The following is a 20285-nucleotide window of genomic DNA, read 5'->3' as shown; positions in this document are numbered from 1 at the left end:
CGCGCCCTCTTATTCACTCACAGCAGGACACTGAGCCCAGCGGAATTCCGCCGCATTTGCTCAGTGTGAACTGGGCCATAGTGTAAAGAGGGAGTCATGTATTCAAAATAGAGGGGCTTACTGCAGAGGGGGGGGGGTGTACACAGTATGGGGGCCTTACTGCAGGGGGAGGGATGTATACAGTATGGGGAGCCTTACTGCAGGGGGAGGGATGTATACAGTATCAGGGGCCTTACTGCAGGGGGAGGGATGTATACATTATGGGGGGTCTTACTGCAGGGGGAGGGATGTATACAGTATGGGGGGTCTTACTGCAGGGGAGGGATGTATACAGTATGGGGGGTCTTACTGCAGGGGAGGGATGTATACAGTATGGGGGGTCTTACTGCAGGGGAGGGATGTATACAGTATGGGGGGTCTTACTGCAGGGGAGGGATGTATACAGTATAGGGGGTCTTACTGCAGGGGGAGGGATGTATACAGTATGGGGGGTCTTACTGCAGGGGAGGGATGTATACAGTATGGGGGGTCTTACTGCAGGGGAGGGATGTATACAGTATAGGGGGTCTTACTGCAGGGGGAGGGATGTATACAGTATGGGGGGGGGTCTTACTGCAGGGGAGGGATGTATACAGTATGGGGGGTCTTACTGCAGGGGAGGGATGTATACAGTATCAGGGGCCTTACTGCAGGGGCAGGGATGTATACAGTATAGGGGGTCTTACTGCAGGGGGAGGGATGTATACAGTATGGGGGGGTCTTACTGCAGGGGAGGGATGTATACAGTATAGGGGGTCTTACTGCAGGGGGGGGATGTATACAGTATAGGGGGTCTTACTGCAGGGGGAGGGGGAGGGATGTATACAGTATGGGGGGGTCTTACTGCAGGGGAGGGGTGTATACAGTATCAGGGGCCTTACTGCAGGGGGAGGGATGTGTACAGTATCAGGGGCCTTACTGCAGGGGGAGGTGATGTATACAGTATCAGGGGCCTTACTGCAGGGGGAGGGATGTATACAGTATGGGCAAACAACTACAGGGGGAGGGATGTATACAGTATGGGGCGCATTACTGCAAAGGGGGATGTAAAGAGTGGAAGAGAAACTATAGAGGGGGGAGAGAGATATACAGTATGGGGGAACAACTACTGGGGAACTTACAGTATACAGTGAAGGAAATAATTATTTGATCCCTTGCTGATTTGGTAAGTTTGCCCGCTGACAAAGACATAAAGGGGGAGATTTATTAAACATGGTGTAAAGTGAAACTGGCTCAGTTGCCCCTAGCAACCAATCAGATTCCACCTTTCATTTTCCAAAGAGTCTGTGAGGAATGAAAGATGGAATCTGATTGGTTGCTAGGGGCAACTGAGCCAGTTTCACTTTACACTGTGTATGATAAATCTCCACCAAAGTGTTTACAAGATGTTGTTTATACGATAGTGACCTCACTTAAAGGGGGTATTCTTCATTATGGCCTTATTGTAGTGCCTGTAGTACAGCAGCAAGGTCATCATTCTGTCTAGTCTGGAAAGGCCCATTCCATTTTCAAAGTTCCCCAGTCACCCAGAAAAATCAGGAACGTTTTTCAGATCAACTAGTACTAGAAAGTTATATAGATTTGTAAATGATTTCTATTCAAAAATCGCCCGTCTCCCAGTGCTTATCAGCTGCTGTATGTCCTGCAGGAAGTGGTCTATTCTTCCCAGTCTGACACAGTGCTCTCTGCTGCCACCTCTGTCCATGTCAGGAACAGTCCACAGCAGGAGAGGTTTTCTATGGGGATTTGCTGCTGCTCTGGACAGTTCCTGACATGGACAGAGGTGGCAGCAGAGAGCACTGTGTCAGACTGGAAAGAATAAACCACTTCCTGCATGACATAAAGCAGCTGATAAGTACTGGAAGACTGGACATTTTTAAATAAAAGTAATTTACAAATTTACATAACTTTAAATCCCCAGTCGTGTTTCAGGGCTTCTTTTAGGAGCAAAAAAAAAATTGCTTAAAATAAAATAATATAATAAAATAATTCCAAAAGGTGGTGCCAGCGAGCTGCTCTGCATAAATTCCCTCCATTCACTTCTATCACAAATGACACATGCAAATACTGAAACCAATGCAAATCAAACTACAACCAGCCAGAGCAATATCAAAGCTCAATACAGACAGGTGGATTTAGATTGTGAGCTCTAAAGGGGACAGGGACCAAACCTGACAGACTATGTACGGTGCTGCGGGATCAGTTGGTGCTATACAAATAAGAGCATTATAATTAATATTATTATATACACAAGCCACGCCATCACACATAAGGAAAGGAGTTCCTGACTCTGCGTCTTGTGCTTCAGTAAACAATTCCGGAACAAATAAAGTTGTCAGTATAAGAAGCTACATTGTTACAGCTGTCAGTCTTTATCTGACCAATTTTGGAAGCCAAAGTCAGGAATGGACTTGAAAAGACAGGGAATCTCAGTCTTTCCTTTATGACCTGCACCCTGTTTATAGTCTGTTCCTGGCTTTGGCTTCAAAAATCTGTCAGATAAATCTCTCTGTGTAAACGCACCATTAGGGTCCATTTACACAGAAAGATTATCTAACAGATTATCTGCCAAAGATTTGAAGCCAAAGCCAGAAAGAGACTATAAACAGAGATCAGGTCATAAAGGAAAGCCTGAGATATTTCCGCTTTTTAAATCCATTCCTGGCTTTGGCTTCAAATCTTTGGCAGATAATCTTTCTGTGTAAATGGACCCTAAAGGCCCTATTCCACCGGACGATTGTCGTTCAGATTATCGTTAAATCGTTCGAATCTAAACGATAATCGTTCGGTTGAATAGCAGTTAACGACCGAACGAGAAATCGTTGATCGTTTAATAAGACCTGGACCTATTTTTATCGTTGCTTGTTCGCAAATCGTTCGTATTGAATAAGAAGTCGTTCGGTCGTTCGCAGTAGCGATGAACGCAATAGCAACGACAAGACGACCGCACGAACGATCATAAGCAACGATTATCTTTCCATGTAAATGGGTGAACGATTTCAGGTCTTTCGTAATAGCGGTCGTTTGGATCGTTTATCGTTAACGATTATGCGAACGATAATCGTCCCGTGGAATAGGGCCCTAAGTGCAAAGATTTGTTACATTGTTACAGCTGGGAAAACCCTGCAGAAAGGTCCTGACAACTGCAATGGTTCAGCAGAAGTAACACAGTGACAACCACTTGTATGAATTAGCTTAGAAATTAAAGGGTTTCTTTAGGACTTTAGTGACTCCTCAGGTCAGACCATCAATATCTGAGCGATGGTCCCACTGATCAGCTGGCTATCTGGGCATCTGAATTGTATGACTATGGGTGGATTGTTGGCATCCCTGGCACTCAGCACCTAAGGCATATGCACCACCAGCACCCTAGCTAAAGGCCATATTCCACGGAACGATTATCAGCCGTATCCAGCCGATATCGGCCGTTACAGGTGATAATCATCCTGTGGAATAGAAGGCAACGATCAGTCGACATCGTTCATGTAACCAAGAGCCTCATTATTTTTGTTGAAATTTTTTTTGGCCAGTTGGGGGGGGCTGCTTTTAACTATTTTCATGTCTGTAGTGGGTCTGTATCTTGCCATTGCGGTGAGCTGTTGCATTTTTTTGTGTTTTTGTGTTTGCAATTTCAGCCATAGCAACGTGCTCCTACCTAGTGTGAACGGTGTTCTAGGAGAGCTGACCAAATTTGTCTTTATTTTCTGACATCGTTCATGTCGGCTGATCGTTGCTGTCGTTGAAAACCATGTTGAAAAACAAACGACTGTGATAGCAGCAATATGCTGCAGTCGCACCGTGGAATAGGAGCAGCGGCAGCAGACCGCTACTATCCTCTATGGGCTGCCCGGACGATCTTGCAATCACCCGGGCAGCCCCCCCTCAGCTTCCCGCGTCCCTTCCCGCACTCACCCGCTCACTACCGCCGCATGTAACAGCGCTGGCAGCGAGCGGGGAACGAGGAGCAAACGAGCGCTGACATTGCTTGTTTGCTCCTCACAGTTGGACTTTCAGTACAATGTATTAGTGAAAACATTGTCAGGGTATGTGCACACTACAGAATCTTGGTGGAACACCCATCATGGACTCCGCAGCTCGTACCCGCTCGTAGATTTCAATCAGTGGTTTGCCAGATTCCGCCTTCCGCCCGAAGAATGAGCAGGTTCATTCTTTGGGTGGAGGACGGAATCTGGCAAACCATAGAATGGAGTCTATTTACTACTGCTCTGGACAGTTCCTGACATGGACAGAGGTGGCAGCAGAGAAGACAGTGTCAGACTAGAAAGAACACACCACCTCCTGCAGGACATACAGCAGCTAATAAGTACTGGAAGACTGGATATTTTTAAATAGAAGTAAATTACAAATCTATGTAACTTTCTGAGAAATAAACATTTTCTCTGGAGTACCCCTTTAACAAATGTAGGCCACAGACTTTAATTTCTAGGTAAATGCTCTGTTGGTCGGTCACATATTAGCGGAAGAACATTGTACCCAGATCTTCCCGTCATCTAATAGTCTTCTAATGGGTTTCAGCTCACTCAACCGTCCTGCACAGATCTCTATAGACAGAGCGTCAGATCATCATCGAGGCTTTTAGGCCCAACTGGCTGCAAATCACCGAAAGTAATGGGCCCCGGTAGGCTTCTAATTCCGACCAACATCTGATAGAGAGCTATTATGGAAAGAACAATGACTAAGCCTAGGGAGTGCCCTGGCATACACTAACATGCTGGGAGCTAGAACGCTTTATTCAACTTTATAGGCCGCATATGGACTACACGGCTCAGCTAGCTTTGTGCAGCCCTCAGGGTCGAATGTAGCATGTCCCATCACTGCTTCATTCAATCAGGGAGGACAAAGGACCCCCCATTATTGTGAGATCAGCACTGCCCCCCAATCATCCCTTATCCTGCAAATAAGTGTATTTCAAGGGCAAACTCCTTTAACTTTAAAGGGGAACTCCAGCAAAAAAATAAATAAATCTTTCAAATCAACCAGTGCCAGAAAGTGCCAGAGATTAGTAATTTACTTCTATTAAAAAAATGTAATCTTCCAGTACTTATCAGCTGCAGTATGTCCTGCAGGAAGTGGTTCTTTCCAGTATGACACAGTGCTCTCTGCCACCTCTGTCCATGCCAGGAACTGTCCAGAGCAGCAGCAAATCCCCATAGAAAACCTCTCCTGCTCTGGACAGTTCCTGACATGGACAGAGGTGGCAGCAGAGAGCACTGTGTCAGACTGGAAAGAAGACTCCACTTCCTGTAGGACATACAGCAGCTGATAAGTACTGGAAGACTGGAGATTTTTTAATATAAGTTTTATTTTGCTGACAGGCACAGCACCACTAGGATTTGCAATCCCTTAATGAACGGTGGTGGTCTGAAGTCTTACGTGAATTTATGAGATGAGGCACAATTTGGCAATGCAGCAGGTAGGTAAGGCCCAGGCTGGCCGCCATGCCCCCACATCTTCCCATGCACTCCCGACCTGGCCAAGCACTCATGTGTTCTAAATGGGGAAACGTTGGGTAAGCCGCTGCTAAACGGAAAACAAAAAGGGATCAGGCATCTCAAATTCTGTATGCCTGATCCTTCTTTTTCCTGGAGAGTCGAGAGCCTGCCATACACCAGGGATGGGGAACCTTCAGCCCTACAGCTGTTGCAAAACTACAACTCCCATCATGCCTGGACAGCCAAAGCTAAAGCTTTGGCTGTCCAGGCATGATGGGAGTTGTAGTTTTGCAACAGCTGGAGGGCCGAAGGTTCCCTACCCCTGCATTAGACTATAGGGAACCTTATAGAGAGCCTTGTGTCTGGGACTTCCGCTATGTCAGGACCCCCATCCATTACTACTATAACAATGGAAGATCAGGGCGTCTTCTTCTTGTGAACAGTTTGGAAATTACTCCGCTGCCTCCAGATACATAAAATGCCGCCATCATTCCTAGACAAACTACCATGTCCAGAAACCTATCTGCAGGCAATGGCCGCCTTCTCATTGTGACCCAGCCGCTTCCTATACTGAGAAGCTTCAGCTTATAATCACAGTATATTATACCCCCATGTCTGTGTTATCGGGAGGATGAGGTCATAGACGAGTAACGTGCCATGACATCATCACTGTGTCCTGCCTACCTCACCTATGGCTTGGTAAGTGCATGGTTGGCCGGCCCGGCATGTCTCATATATAGCATTATAATATATCACACTTACCAGTCAGATCCCAACGATCCCCCATCCCCGATTGTGTGCATAGGAGGTGGAAAATCCCTTTAATATCCCTCTATAGAGCTGTCACATTATCCTACATCAGGGATGGGGAACCTATGGCACGCCAGCTGTAGCAGAACTACAATTCCCATCATGTACATCTATATACAGATCTATGGTCCTGAGTATATACACCGCATCTATATACAGATCTATGGTCCTGAGTATATACACCGCATCTATATACAGATCTATGGTCCTGAGTATATACACCGCATCTATATACAGATCTATGGTCCTAAGTATATACACCGCATCTATATACAGATCTATGGTCCTGACTATATACACCGCATCTATATACAGATCTTTGGTCCTATATATATACACCGTATCCATATACAGATCTATGGTCCTATATATATACACTGCATCTATATACAGATCTATGGTCCTAAGTATATACACTGCATCTATATAAAGATCTATGGTCCTGAGTATATACACCGCATCTATATACAGATCTATGGTCCTGAGTATATACACCGCATCTATATACAGATCTATGGTCCTGACTATATACACCGCATCTATATACAGATCTATGGTCCTAAGTATATACACCGCATCTATATACAGATCTATGGTCCTGAGTATATACACTGCATCTACATACAGATCTATGGTCCTAAGTATATACACCGCATCTATATACAGATCTATGGTCCTGAGTATATACACTGCATCTATATACACATCTATGGTCCTGAGTATATACACCGCATCTATATCCAGATCTATGGTCCTATATATATACACTGCATCTATATACAGATCTATGGTCCTAACAACATAAACCGTATATACAACGTATCTATATACAGATCTAGGGTCCGGAGTATATACACCGCATCTGTATACAGTTCGCCACTTACGGTGTCAGATTATTAGAGGGTTTTAAGGCACCCCTTTAATTCATTGCATATACACGGCTCAATACAACTGGGGCTATACGGTGACATCTATACGTAAGACGACATATACGTAACACTGAACGCAACCGCCATGTCGCGCCACCATACGCTCTACAAACCCCCCCCCCCCTAATGGTTTGCAATAGCAACAATGAGGCAGTGACGCCCATCACTGAACCCACTATAACGTTGCATCATGTGACAGTAACGGGGACCAGAAACCGCAGGTCACATGACTCCGATCGCCCTAAACTCATATCAGGAGCGATGAATGGGACATCACATGGGGCAAACAGCAAGTCTATTGTATATAATGCACAGATCAGCCTATATGGAACCATATAAAATAGCAGCAAATCCCATATATACAGGAGCTATAGAAGAAAGCAGCTGCTGCTTGTATACATAGTATATACATAGTATCCATAGTATATACATAGTATACATAGTATAGTACATAGTATCCATAGTATATACATAGTATACATAGTATAGTACATAGTATCCATAGTATCCATAGTATATACATAGTATCCATAGTATATACATAGTATATACATAGTATACATAGTATAGTACATAGTATCCATAGTATATACATAGTATACATAGTATATACATAGTATAGTACATAGTATCCATAGTATATACATAGTATATACATAGTATACATAGTATAGTACATAGTATCCATAGTATATACATAGTATACATAGTATATACATAGTATATATAGTATAGTACATAGTATCCATAGTATATACATAGTATAGTACATAGTATACATAGTATAGTACATAGTATCCATAGTATATACATAGTATACATAGTATAGTACATAGTATCCATAGTATAGTACATAGTATCCATAGTATCCATAGTATATACATAGTATCCATAGTATATACATAGTATACATAGTATAGTACATAGTATCCATAGTATATACATAGTATCCATAGTATATACATAGTATACATAGTATAGTACATAGTATCCATAGTATATACATAGTATACATAGTATCCATAGTATATACATAGTATACATAATATAGTACATAGTATATACATGTATATACATAGTATCCATAGTGCACTGAAGTCCTGGGTGCAGTATACGATATGCATGTCGATACTGATAGAAAAGACGATACGATTAGTGATAGTGCAGCTAGAAATAGACCCAGTCACAGGATGCTGCTGCTGCCTCCCCTGCACTGATGCTGCTGATTCATGCTGCCCTCAGCCCTCTGGCACCCCCTGCTGGAGGCTCTGCAGGGAGAAGGACTTACCCTCTGATGGTGGCTCCGGGCACAGGAGGAGGAGGATGGGGGTCCCTGTCCCTGCTGCTGCAGCTGCTGGGGTCTCCCTCTGCCCCTGCCAGCTCCGGACACTGGAGGTTACTGCAAAGCGGGACCGTACCACCTCCTATCCCGGGGAGGGGGGGGGAGATGGAGATGTGAGGAGATGGCCTCCTCCGGGGATGGCGCCGCTCGTTCCTTTGTCCTAATAAATATTAATGGAAATATTCTGAGATGTGTTCAGCGAGTTCGTGATCGATAACATAAGCCACCCCTATTTCTCGGGCGTTGATGGTACCGTCTGTGAGTCACAGCTTGGAACGCAAACACTGGTCCTAGCAACAGAGACAAGAGGGGGGGGGGGTCACCTGTGTGACGTCACTGGGCAGGTGTAACCTTACCTGGCTGCATGGTATATAGGCTGCATAGACCTCCGCTGTGCTGTGACTTGTCCCCTGTGTATTATTCATAGGACACATTTGTTACAGGAGAGGATGTGACCCGGGGAGAGAGTCTGCTTTCCATCTTTACCAGTGTCTGAGCCTAAGGGCCCTATTCCACCGGACGATTATCGTTCAGATTATCGTTAAATCGTTCAAATCTAAACGATAATCGTTCGGTTGAAATGCAGTTAACGATTAACAACCGAACGAGGGTGTTATTACAGAGGCCGATGGGGGCCCGATAATACCTGTAAACGAGCGCCGATCTGCTAGATTGTAGCTCGTTTACTGGGCCTATTACGGTGCGTTTACACGAAACGATAATTGGCCCGATCGTACGATTAACGATGTCGGAGTAACGTTTTTTTTTTTCCTAACGATCAGCGTTTAGACGGTACAATATATCGTACGGAAAATCGTTTTGCGATCGCTTAAGCCTATCTCGCACATTGGTTAAATCGGCGAACGACTGTTCACACGGAACAATCTGCGAATTTTTTTGCGAATGACGAACAACGATTTGATAAAATGTTGAAAGATCAAAATGAACGATTTCTCGTTCGTCGTTTGATCGTTCGCTGCGTTTACACGTACAATTATCGTTCGAATTCGATTGTTATCGCGCAAATTCAGTTTAACAAGAGCTGCAGGGACATTGTTACCGGCTGGCTGCTCCTGCCATCCGCTTCTCCCCGGGTCCCGCGCGCTCTAGCTTCACAGCGGCCTGTCAGCTGATAGGCCGCTCAGCCAATCACAGGCCGGGACCGCCGATGTGAAGCTAGAGCGTGCGGGACCCCGGGAGAAGCGGACGGCAGGAGCAGCCCTGGAACGTGGATGGGTAATGTATATCGTTAGTCGCCGCCCGTGCACTGCTATTACACGCAGCGATGCGCAGTCGGCGCCCGCCAAAAATAGGTTCTAACCTATATCAACGATCAGCAGATGACAATCGTTGCATTTATTACACGGAGCGATAATCGGCCGAATCGGGGCAATTCGGCCGATTATCGTTCCGTGTAATAGTACCCTAATGGTGCGTTTACACAGACCGATTTATCTGACAGATCTTTGAAGCCAAAGCCAGGAAGAGACTATAAACAGGGATCAGGTCATAAAGGAAAGACTGTGATCTATCCTCTTTTCAGATCCATTCCTGGCTTTGGCTTCCAAAATCTGTCAGATAAATCTCTTTGTGTAAACGCACCCTAAAGCCCCTATTTCACAGGTCGTTTAGAGGAGCTCTCAGCGCTCGTTTGCTCCTCGTTCCCTGCTTCCTACCGCCGCTATTCAACGCGGCTGCAGCGAGCGGGTGAGTGCGGGGGGGCTGCCCGGGTGATCGCTGATCGTCCGGGCAGCCCATAGGATACAGCAGCGTCTGCTGCCGATGCTCCTATTCAACGGAGCGACGGCAGAAGATCGCTGCTGTATCATGTTGAAAAGCAAGCGACTGCAACGATCAGCCGACATGAACGATGTCGGCTGATCGTTGCACTCTATTCCACGGGACGATTATCGTCCGTAGCGGCCGATATCGGCCAAATACGGACGATAATCGTTCCGTGGAATAAAGCCTTAAGACCTGGACCTATCTTTATCGTTGCTCGTTCGCAAAATGTTCGCATTGAATAAGACGTTGTTCGGTCGTTCACAGTAGATACGAACGCAATAGTGAAGAAAAAACGATCTCAAATACGATCATAAGTAACGTTATCGTTCCATGGAAATGAGTGAACGTTTTCAGATCTTTCGCAATAGCGGTCGTTTGAGATCGTTAATCGTTAATGATTATGTGAACGATAATCGTCGGGAGTCCTTCTATAACAGGAGCAGAGTCCCCCCATAACAGGAGCAGAGTCCTTCTATAACAGAAGCAGAGTCCCCCCATAACAGGAGAAGAGCCCCCCATAACAGGAGCAGAGTCCCCCATAACAGGAGCAGAGTCCTTCTATAACAGAAGCAGAGTCCATAACAGGAGCAGAGTCCTTCTATAACAGGAGCAGAGTCCCCCATAACAGGAGCAGAGTCCCCCATAACAGGAGCAGAGTTCCCCATAACAGGAGCAGAGTCCTTCTATAACAGAAGCAGAGTCCATAACAGGAGCAGAGTCCTTCTATAGCAGGAGCAGAGTCCCCCATAACAGGAGCAGAGTCCCTCCATAACAGGAGCAGAGTCCCCGATAACAGAAGCAGAGTCCCCCCATAACAGGAGCAGAGTCCCCCCATAACAGGAGCAGAATCCGTCTATAACAGGAGCAGAGTCCCCCCATAACAGGAGCAGAGTCCCTCCATAACAGGAGCAGAGTTCCCCATAACAGGAGCAAAGTCCCCTTATAACAGGAGCAGAGCCCCCCATAACAGGAGCAGAGTCCCCCCATAACAGGAGCAGAGTCCCTTCATAACAGGAGCAGAGTCCCCGATAACAGAAGCAGAGTCCCCCCACAACAGGAGCAGAGTCCCCCCATAACAGAAGCAGAGTCCCCCCATAACAGGAGCAGAGTCCCCCCATAACAGGAGCAGAATCCTTCTATAACAGGAGCAGAGTCCCCCCATAACAGGAGCAGAGTTCCTCATAACAGGAGCAGAGTCTATAACAAAAGCAGAGTCCCTCGATAACAGAAGCAGAGTCCCCCAATAACAGGAGCAGAGTCCCTCCATAACAGGAGCAGAGCCCCCCATAACAGGAGCAGAGTTCCTTCATAACAGGAGCAGAGTCCCCAATAACAGGAGCAGAGTCCCTCCATAACAGGAGCAGAGTCCCCGATAACAGGAGTAGAGTCCCCCCATAACAGGAGCAGAGTCCCCAATAACAGGAGCAGAGTCCCCCAATAACAGGAGCAGAGTCCCTCCATAACAGGAGCAGAGCCCCCCATAACAGGAGCAGAGTTCCTTCATAACAGGAGCAGAGTCCCCAATAACAGGAGCAGAGTCCCTCCATAACAGGAGCAGAGTCCCCGATAACAGGAGTAGAGTCCCCCCATAACAGGAGCAGAGTCCCCCCATAACAGAAGCAGAGTCCCCCCATAACAGGAGCAGAGTCCCCCCACAACAGGAGCAGAGTCCATTACAGGAGCAGAGTCCCCCAATAACAGGAGCAGAGTCCCTCCATAACAGGAGCAGAGTCCCCCATTAACAGGAGCAGAGTCCCCCCATAACAGGAGCAGAGTCCCCCCATAACAGGAGCAGAATCCCTCCATAACAGGAGCAGAGTCCCTCCATAACAGGAGCAAAGTCCCTACATAACAGAAGCAGAGTCCCCCCATAACAGGAGAAGAGTCCCCCCCATAACAGGAGCAGAATCCTTCTATAACAGGAGCAGAGTCCCCCCATAACAGGAGCAGAGTCCCTCCATAATAGGAGCAGAGTTCCCCATAACAGGAGCAAAGTCCCCTTATAACAGGAGCAGAGCCCCCCATAACAAAAGCAGAGTCCCTCGATAACAGAAGCAGAGTCCCCCCATAACAGGAGCAGAGTCCCCCCATAACAGAAGCAGAGTCCCCCCATAACAGGAGCAGAGTCCCTCCATAACAGAAGCAGAGTCCCCCCACAACAGGAGCAGAGTCCCCCATAACAGGAGCAGAGGCCCTCCATAACAGGAGCAGAAACCCCCATAACAGGAGCAGAGTCCCCCCATAACAGGAGCAGAGTCCATAACAGGAGCAGAGTCCCCCCATAACAGGAGCAGAGTCCATAACAGGAGCAGAGTCCCCCATAACAGGAGCAGAGTCCCCCCATAACAGGAGCAGAGTCCCTCCATAACAGGAGCAGAGTCCTTCTATAACAGGAGCAGAGTCCCCCCATAACAGGAGCAGAGCCCCCCATAACAGGAGCAGAGTTCCTTCATAACAGGAGCAGAGTCCCCAATAACAGGAGCAGAGTCCCTCCATAACAGGAGCAGAGTCCCCGATAACAGAAGCAGAGTCCCCCCATAACAGGAGCAGAGTCCCCCCATAACAGGAGCAGAGTCCCCCCATAACAGGAGCAGAATCCTTCTATAACAGGAGCAGAGTCCCCCCATAACAGGAGCAGAGTCCATTACAGGAGCAGAGTCCCCCCATAACAGGAGCAGAGTTCCTCATAACAGGAGCAGAGTTCATAACAAAAGCAGAGTCCCCCGATAACAGGAGAAGAGTCCCCCATTAACAGGAGCAGAGTCCCCAATAACAGGAGCGGAGTCCCCCATAACAGGAGCAGAGTCCCCCCATAACAGGAGCAGAGTCCCTTCATAACAGGAGCAGAGTCCCCAATAACAGGAGCAGAGTCCCTCCATAACAGGAGCAGAGTCCCCGATAACAAAAGCAGAGTCCCCCCATAACAGGAGCAGAGTCCCCCCATAACAGGAGCAGAGTCCCCCCATAAAAGGAGCAGAGTCCCTCCATAACAGGAGCAGAGTCCCCGATAACAGGAGCAGAGTCCCTCCATAACAGGAGCAGAGCCCCCCATAACAGGAGCAGAGTCCCCCCCATAACAGGAGCAGAGTCCCCCCATAACAGGAGCAGAGTCCCCCCATAAAAGGGGCAGAGTCCCTCCTTAACAGGAGCAGAGTCCCCGATAACAGGAGCAGAGTCCCCCCCATAACAGGAGCAGAGTCCCTCCATAACAGGAGCAGAGTCCCTCCATAACAGGAGCAGAGTCCCTACATAACAGGAGCAGAGTCCCTACATAACAGGAGCAGAGTCCCCGATAACAGAAGCAGAGTCCCCCCATAACAGGAGCAGAGTCCCCCCATAAAAGGAGCAGAGTCCCTCCATAACAGGAGCAGAGTCCCCGATAACAGGAGCAGAGTCCCTCCATAACAGGAGCAGAGCCCCCCATAACAGGAGCAGAGTCCCCCCATAACAGGAGCAGAGTCCCCCCATAACAGGAGCAGAGTCCCCCCATAAAAGGAGCAGAGTCCCTCCATAACAGGAGCAGAGTACCCGATAACAGGAGCAGAGTCCCCCCCATAACAGGAGCAGAGTCCCTCCATAACAGGAGCAGAGTCCCCGATAACAGGGAGCAGAGTCCCCCATAACAGGAGCAGAGTCCATAACAGGAGCAGAGTCCCTCCATAACAGGAGCAGAGTCCCCGATAACAGAAGCAGAGTCCCCCCATAACAGGAGCAGAGTCCCCCCATAACAGGAGCAGAGTCCCTTCATAACAGGAGCAAAGTCCCCAATAACAGGAGCAGAGTCCCTCCATAACAGGAGCAGAGTCCCGATAACGAAAGCAGAGTCCCCCCATAACAGGAGCAGAGTCCCTCCATAACAGGAGCAGAGTCCCCCCATAAAAGGAGCAGAGTCCCCGATAACAGGAGCAGAGTCCCTCCATAACAGGAGCAGAGCCCGCCATAACAGGAGCAGAGTCCCCCCCATAACAGGAGCAGAGTCCCTCCATAACAGCAGCAGAGTCCCCGATAACAGGGAGCAGAGTCCCCCATAACAGGAGCAGAGTCCATAACAGGAGCAGAGTCCCTCCATAACAGGAGCAGAGTCCCTGATAACAGAAGCAGAGTCCCCCCATAACAGGAGCAGAGTCCCCCCATAACAGGAGCAGAGTCCCTCCATAACAGGAGCAGAGTCCCCGATTACAGGAGCAGAGTCCCTCCATAACAGGAGCAGAGTCCCCGATAACAGGAGCAGAGTCCCCCATAACAGGAGCAGAGTCCCCCCATAACAGGAGCAGAGTCCCTCCATAACAGGAGCAGAGTCCCCGATAAAAGGAGCAGAGTCCCCCAATAACCGGAGCAGAGTCCCCCCATAACAGGAGCAGAATTCCCATAACAGCAGAAGAGTCCCCCATAACAGAAGCAGTGTCCCTCCATTGCAGGATCAGAGTACCTCCATAACAGAAGCAGAGTCCCCCCCCCCCCCCCCCATAACAGGAGCATAGCAGGTATTACTTAGCTCCATTAATTTCAGTGGAACTGAACTGTAATACCCCACCCAATCAAAGGAAAAGAGTGGCGCTGTTTCTGGAATACCGTCACAGTATACAAGGATACCACCGCCATACAATCAGTAATTCCTTACAGTATACAAGGATACCACCGCCATACAATCGTTATTAACATCACAGTATACAAGGATAACACCGCCATACATTCAGTAATAACATCACAGTATACAAGGATAACACCGCCATACAATCAGTAATAACATCACAGTATACAAGGATAACACCGCCATACAATCAGTAATAACATCACAGTATACAAGGATAACACCGCCATACAATCAGTAATAACATCACAGTATACAAGGATACCACCGCCATACAATCAGTAATTCCTTACAGTATACAAGGATACCACCGCCATACAATCGTTATTAACATCACAGTATACAAGGATAACACCGCCATACATTCAGTAATAACATCACAGTATACAAGGATAACACCGCCATACAATCAGTAATAACATCACAGTATACAAGGATAACACCGCCATACAATCAGTAATAACATCACAGTATACAAGGATAACACCGCCATACAATCAGTAATAACATCAAACATCATATATCAGTCATTTCCAGGAATGATACAGGGGACATTGACTGCAACGACTTAACTTGGCCACTAGATGGTGGTAGCCGCATCTTAATGTATAAAATCGCCCAGTCCTGTCTAACATCTGTATTTCAATGTTCCTGTAAATCTGCACCAGTCATTAAAAGAAATAACATTCTATCCCCCTACCTGTATATTCTATCCCCCTACCTGGGGGGATAGAATATACAGGAGGGGATAGAATATACAGGTAGGGTGATAGAATATACAGGTGGGGGATAGAATATACAGGTAGAAGGGATAGAATATACAGGTGGGGATAGAATATACAGGTAGGGGGATAATATATACAGGTGGGGGATAGAATATACAGGTAGGGGGATAGAACATAAAGGTGGGGGGATAGAATATACAGGTAGGGGGTAGAATATACAGGTGGGGGGATAGAATATATAGGTGGGGGATAGAATATACAGGTGGGGGGATAGAATATACAGGTGGGGGATAGAATATACAGGTGGGGGATAGAATATACAGGTGAGGATAGAATATACAGGTGGGGGATAAAATATACAGGTGAGGATAGAATATACAGGTGGGGGATAGAATATACAGGTGAGGATAGAATATACAGGTGTGGTATAGAATATACAGGTGAGGATAGAATATACAGGTGGGGGATAGAATATACAGGTGAGGATAGAATATACAGGTGTGGTATAGAATATACAGGTGAGGATACAATATACCGGTAGGGGGATAGAATATACAGGTGAGGATATTCTACCCCCTACCTGTATATTCTATCCCCCCATCTGTATGTTCTATCCCCCTACCTGTATATTCTATCCCCCTACCTGTATATATTATCCCCCTACCTGTATATTCTATCCCCACCTGTATATTCTATCCCTTCTACCTGTATATTCTATCCCCCACCTGTATATTCTATCACCCTACCTGTATATTCTATCCCCTCCTGTATATTCTATCCCCCCACCTGTATATTCTACCCCCTACTTGTATATTCTATCCCCCCACCAGTATATTCTATCCCCCTACCTGTATATTCTATCCCCCACCTGTATATTCTATCCCCCCTACCTGTATATTCTATCCCCCTACCTGTATATTCTATCCCCCTACCTGTATATTTTATCCCCACCTGTATATTCTATCCCTTCTACCTGTATATTCTATCCCCCACCTGTATATTCTATCGCCCTACCTGTATATTCTATCCCCTCCTGTATATTCTATCCCCCCACCTGTATATTCTATCCCCCTACCTGTATATTCTATCCCCCCATCTGTATGTTCTATCCCCCTACCTGTATATTCTATCCCCCTACCTGTATATATTATCCCCCTACCTGTATATTCTATCCCCACCTGTATATTCTATCCCTTCTACCTGTATATTCTATCCCCCACCTGTATATTCTATCCCCTCCTGTATATTCTATCCCCCCACCTGTATATTCTACCCCCTACTTGTATATTCTATCCCCCCACCAGTATATTCTATCCCCCTACCTGTATATTCTATCCCCAACCTGTATATTCTATCCCCCCTACCTGTATATTCTATCCCCCTACCTGTATATTCTATCCCCCTACCTGTATATTTTATCCCCACCTGTATATTCTATCCCTTCTACCTGTATATTCTATCCCCCACCTGTATATTCTATCGCCCTACCTGTATATTCTATCCCCTCCTGTATATTCTATCCCCCCACCTGTATATTCTATCCCCCTACCTGTATATTCTACCCCCTACCTGTATATTCTATCCCCCCACCTGTATATTCTATCCCCCCACCTGTATATTCTACCCCCTACCTGTATATTCTATCCCCTCAGCTGTATATTCTATCCCCCTACCTGTATATTCTATCCCCTCCTGTATATTCTATTCCCCCTACCTGTATATTCTGTCCACCTTACCTTTATATTCTACCCCTACCTGTATATTCTATCCCCACCTGTATATTCTATCCCCCTTCCTGTATATTCTACCCCCTACTTGTATATTCTATCCCCCCACCAGTATATTCTATCCCCCTACCTGTATATTCTATCCCCTCCTGTATATTCTATCCCCCCACCTGTATATTCTACCCCCTACTTGTATATTCTATCCCCCCACCAGTATATTCTATCCCCCTACCAGTATATTCTATCCCCCTACTTGTATATTCTATCCCCCACCTGTATATTCTATCCCCCCTACCTGTATATTCTATCCCCCTACCTGTATATTCTATCCCCCTACCTGTATATTTTATCCCCACCTGTATATTCTATCCCTTCTACCTGTATATTCTATCCCCCACCTGTATATTCTATCGCCCTACCTGTATATTCTATCCCCTCCTGTATATTCTATCCCCCCACCTGTATATTCTATCCCCCTACCTGTATATTCTACCCCCTACCTGTATATTCTATCCCCCCACCTGTATATTCTATCCCCCCACCTGTATATTCTATCCCCCTACCTGTATATTCTATCCCCTCAGCTGTATATTCTATCCCCCTACCTGTATATTCTATCCCCTCCTGTATATTCTATTCCCCCTACCTGTATATTCTGTCCACCTTACCTTTATATTCTACCCCTACCTGTATATTCTATCCCCACCTGTATATTCTATCCCCCTTCCTGTATATTGTATCCCCCTACCTGTATATTCTACCCTCATCTGTATATTCTACCCCCCTACCTGTATATTCTATCCCCCCACCTGTATATTCTACCCCTCTACATGTATATTATATCCCCATCTGTAAATTCTATCCCCCTACATGTATATTCTATCCCCCCACCTGTATATTCTATCACCCCACCTGTATATTCTATTCCCCCTACCTGTAAATTCTATCCCTCACCTATATATTCTATTCCCCTACCTGTACATTCTACCCCTCTACATGTATATTCTATCCCTACCTGTATATTCTATCCCCCTACCTGTATATTCTATCCCCCTACCTGTATATTCTATCACCCCACCTGTATATTCTATTTCCTCACCTATATATTCTATTCCCCTACCTCTATATTCTACCCCTCTACCTGTATATTCTATCCCCTCTACCCGTATATATTATATCGTCACCTAAATATTCTATCCCCCACCTGTATATTCTATCCCCCCACCTGTATATTCTACCCCCCTACCTGTATATTCTATCCCCCTACCTGTATATTCTATCCTCAGCTGTATATTCTATCCCCCACCTGTATATTCTATCCTCCTACCTATATATTCTATCCCCCACCTGTATATTCTATCCCCCACCTGCATATTCTATCCTCACCTGTATATTCTATCCCCCTACCTGTATATTCTATCCCCCCACCTGTATATTCTATCCTCACCTGTATATTCTATCCTCACCTGTATATTCTATCCCCCACCTGTATATTCTATCCTCACCTGTATATTCTATCCCCCCATCTGTATATTCTATCCTCACCTGTATATTCTATCCTCACCTGTATATTCTATCCCCCACCTGTATATTCTATCCTCACCTGTATATTCTATCCCCTACCTGTATATTCTATCCCCCTACCTGTATATTCTATCCTCAGCTGTATATTCTATCCCCCACCTGTATATTCTATCCTCCTACCTATATATTCTATCCCCCACCTGTATATTCTATCCCCCACCTGCATATTCTATCCTCACCTGTATATTCTATCCCCCTACCTGTATATTCTATCCCCCCACCTGTATATTCTATCCTCACCTGTATATTCTATCCTCACCTGTATATTCTATCCCCCACCTGTATATTCTATCCTCACCTGTATATTCTATCCCCCCATCTGTATATTCTATCCTCACCTGTATATTCTATCCTCACCTGTATATTCTATCCCCCACCTGTATATTCTATCCTCACCTGTATATTCTATCCCCTACCTGTATATTCTATTCCCCCTACCTGTATATTCTGTCCCCCTACCTGTATATTCTATCCCCTCCTGTATAATCTATCCCCCAACCTGTATAATTCTATCCTCACCTGTATATTCTATCCCCCCACCTGTATATTCTATCCTCATCTGTATATTCTATCCCCCTACCTGTATATTCTACCCTCATCTGTATATTCTACCCCCCTACCTGTATATTCTATCCCCCCACCTGTATATTCTACCCCTCTACATGTAAATTCTATTCCCATCTGTAAATTCTATCCCCCTACCTGTATATTCTATCACCCCACCTGTATATTCTATTCCCCCTACCTGTAAATTCTATCCCTCACCTATATATTCTATTCCCCTACCTGTACATTCTACCCCTCTACATGTATATTCTATCCCTACCTGTATATTCTATCCCCCTACCTGTATATTCTATCACCCCACCTGTATATTCTATTTCCTCACCTATATATTCTATTCCCCTACCTCTATATTCTACCCCTCTACATGTATATTCTATTCCCCCTACCTGTATATTCTATCCCCTCTACCCGTATATATTATATCGTCACCTATATATTCTATCCCCCACCTGTATATTCTATCCCCCCACCTGTATATTCTACCCCCCTACCTGTATATTCTATCCCCCTACCTGTATATTCTATCCTCAGCTGTATATTCTATCCCCCACCTGTATATTCTATCCTCCTACCTATATATTCTATCCCCCACCTGTATATTCTATCCCCCACCTGCATATTCTATCCTCACCTGTATATTCTATCCCCCTACCTGTATATTCTATCCCCCCACCTGTATATTCTATCCTCACCTGTATATTCTATCCTCACCTGTATATTCTATCCCCCACCT

At 46.0% G+C, this 20285-nt stretch overlaps 1 protein-coding gene across 1 annotated transcript in view; it reads right to left on the bottom strand.

Moving 5' to 3' along the window:
* The window catches only part of TTLL7 (tubulin tyrosine ligase like 7), a 142428-nt gene extending 133766 nt beyond the window's left edge, over nucleotides 1-8662 (bottom strand). Inside the window, exon 1 of the mRNA XM_069981484.1 lies at nucleotides 8520-8662. The gene's annotated coding sequence lies outside the window, so the exon portion shown is untranslated. The remainder of the gene's footprint in view (nucleotides 1-8519) is intronic.
* Between the last annotated feature and the right edge of the window lie 11623 nt (nucleotides 8663-20285).

The sequence above is a fragment of the Dendropsophus ebraccatus genome, chromosome 8 (assembly GCF_027789765.1).
Source record: "Dendropsophus ebraccatus isolate aDenEbr1 chromosome 8, aDenEbr1.pat, whole genome shotgun sequence".
NCBI classification, from domain to species: Eukaryota; Metazoa; Chordata; class Amphibia; order Anura; family Hylidae; genus Dendropsophus; species Dendropsophus ebraccatus.
The sequence above is the reverse complement of the archived record's forward strand: the minus strand, read 5'-3'. Positions and strand labels throughout refer to the sequence as shown.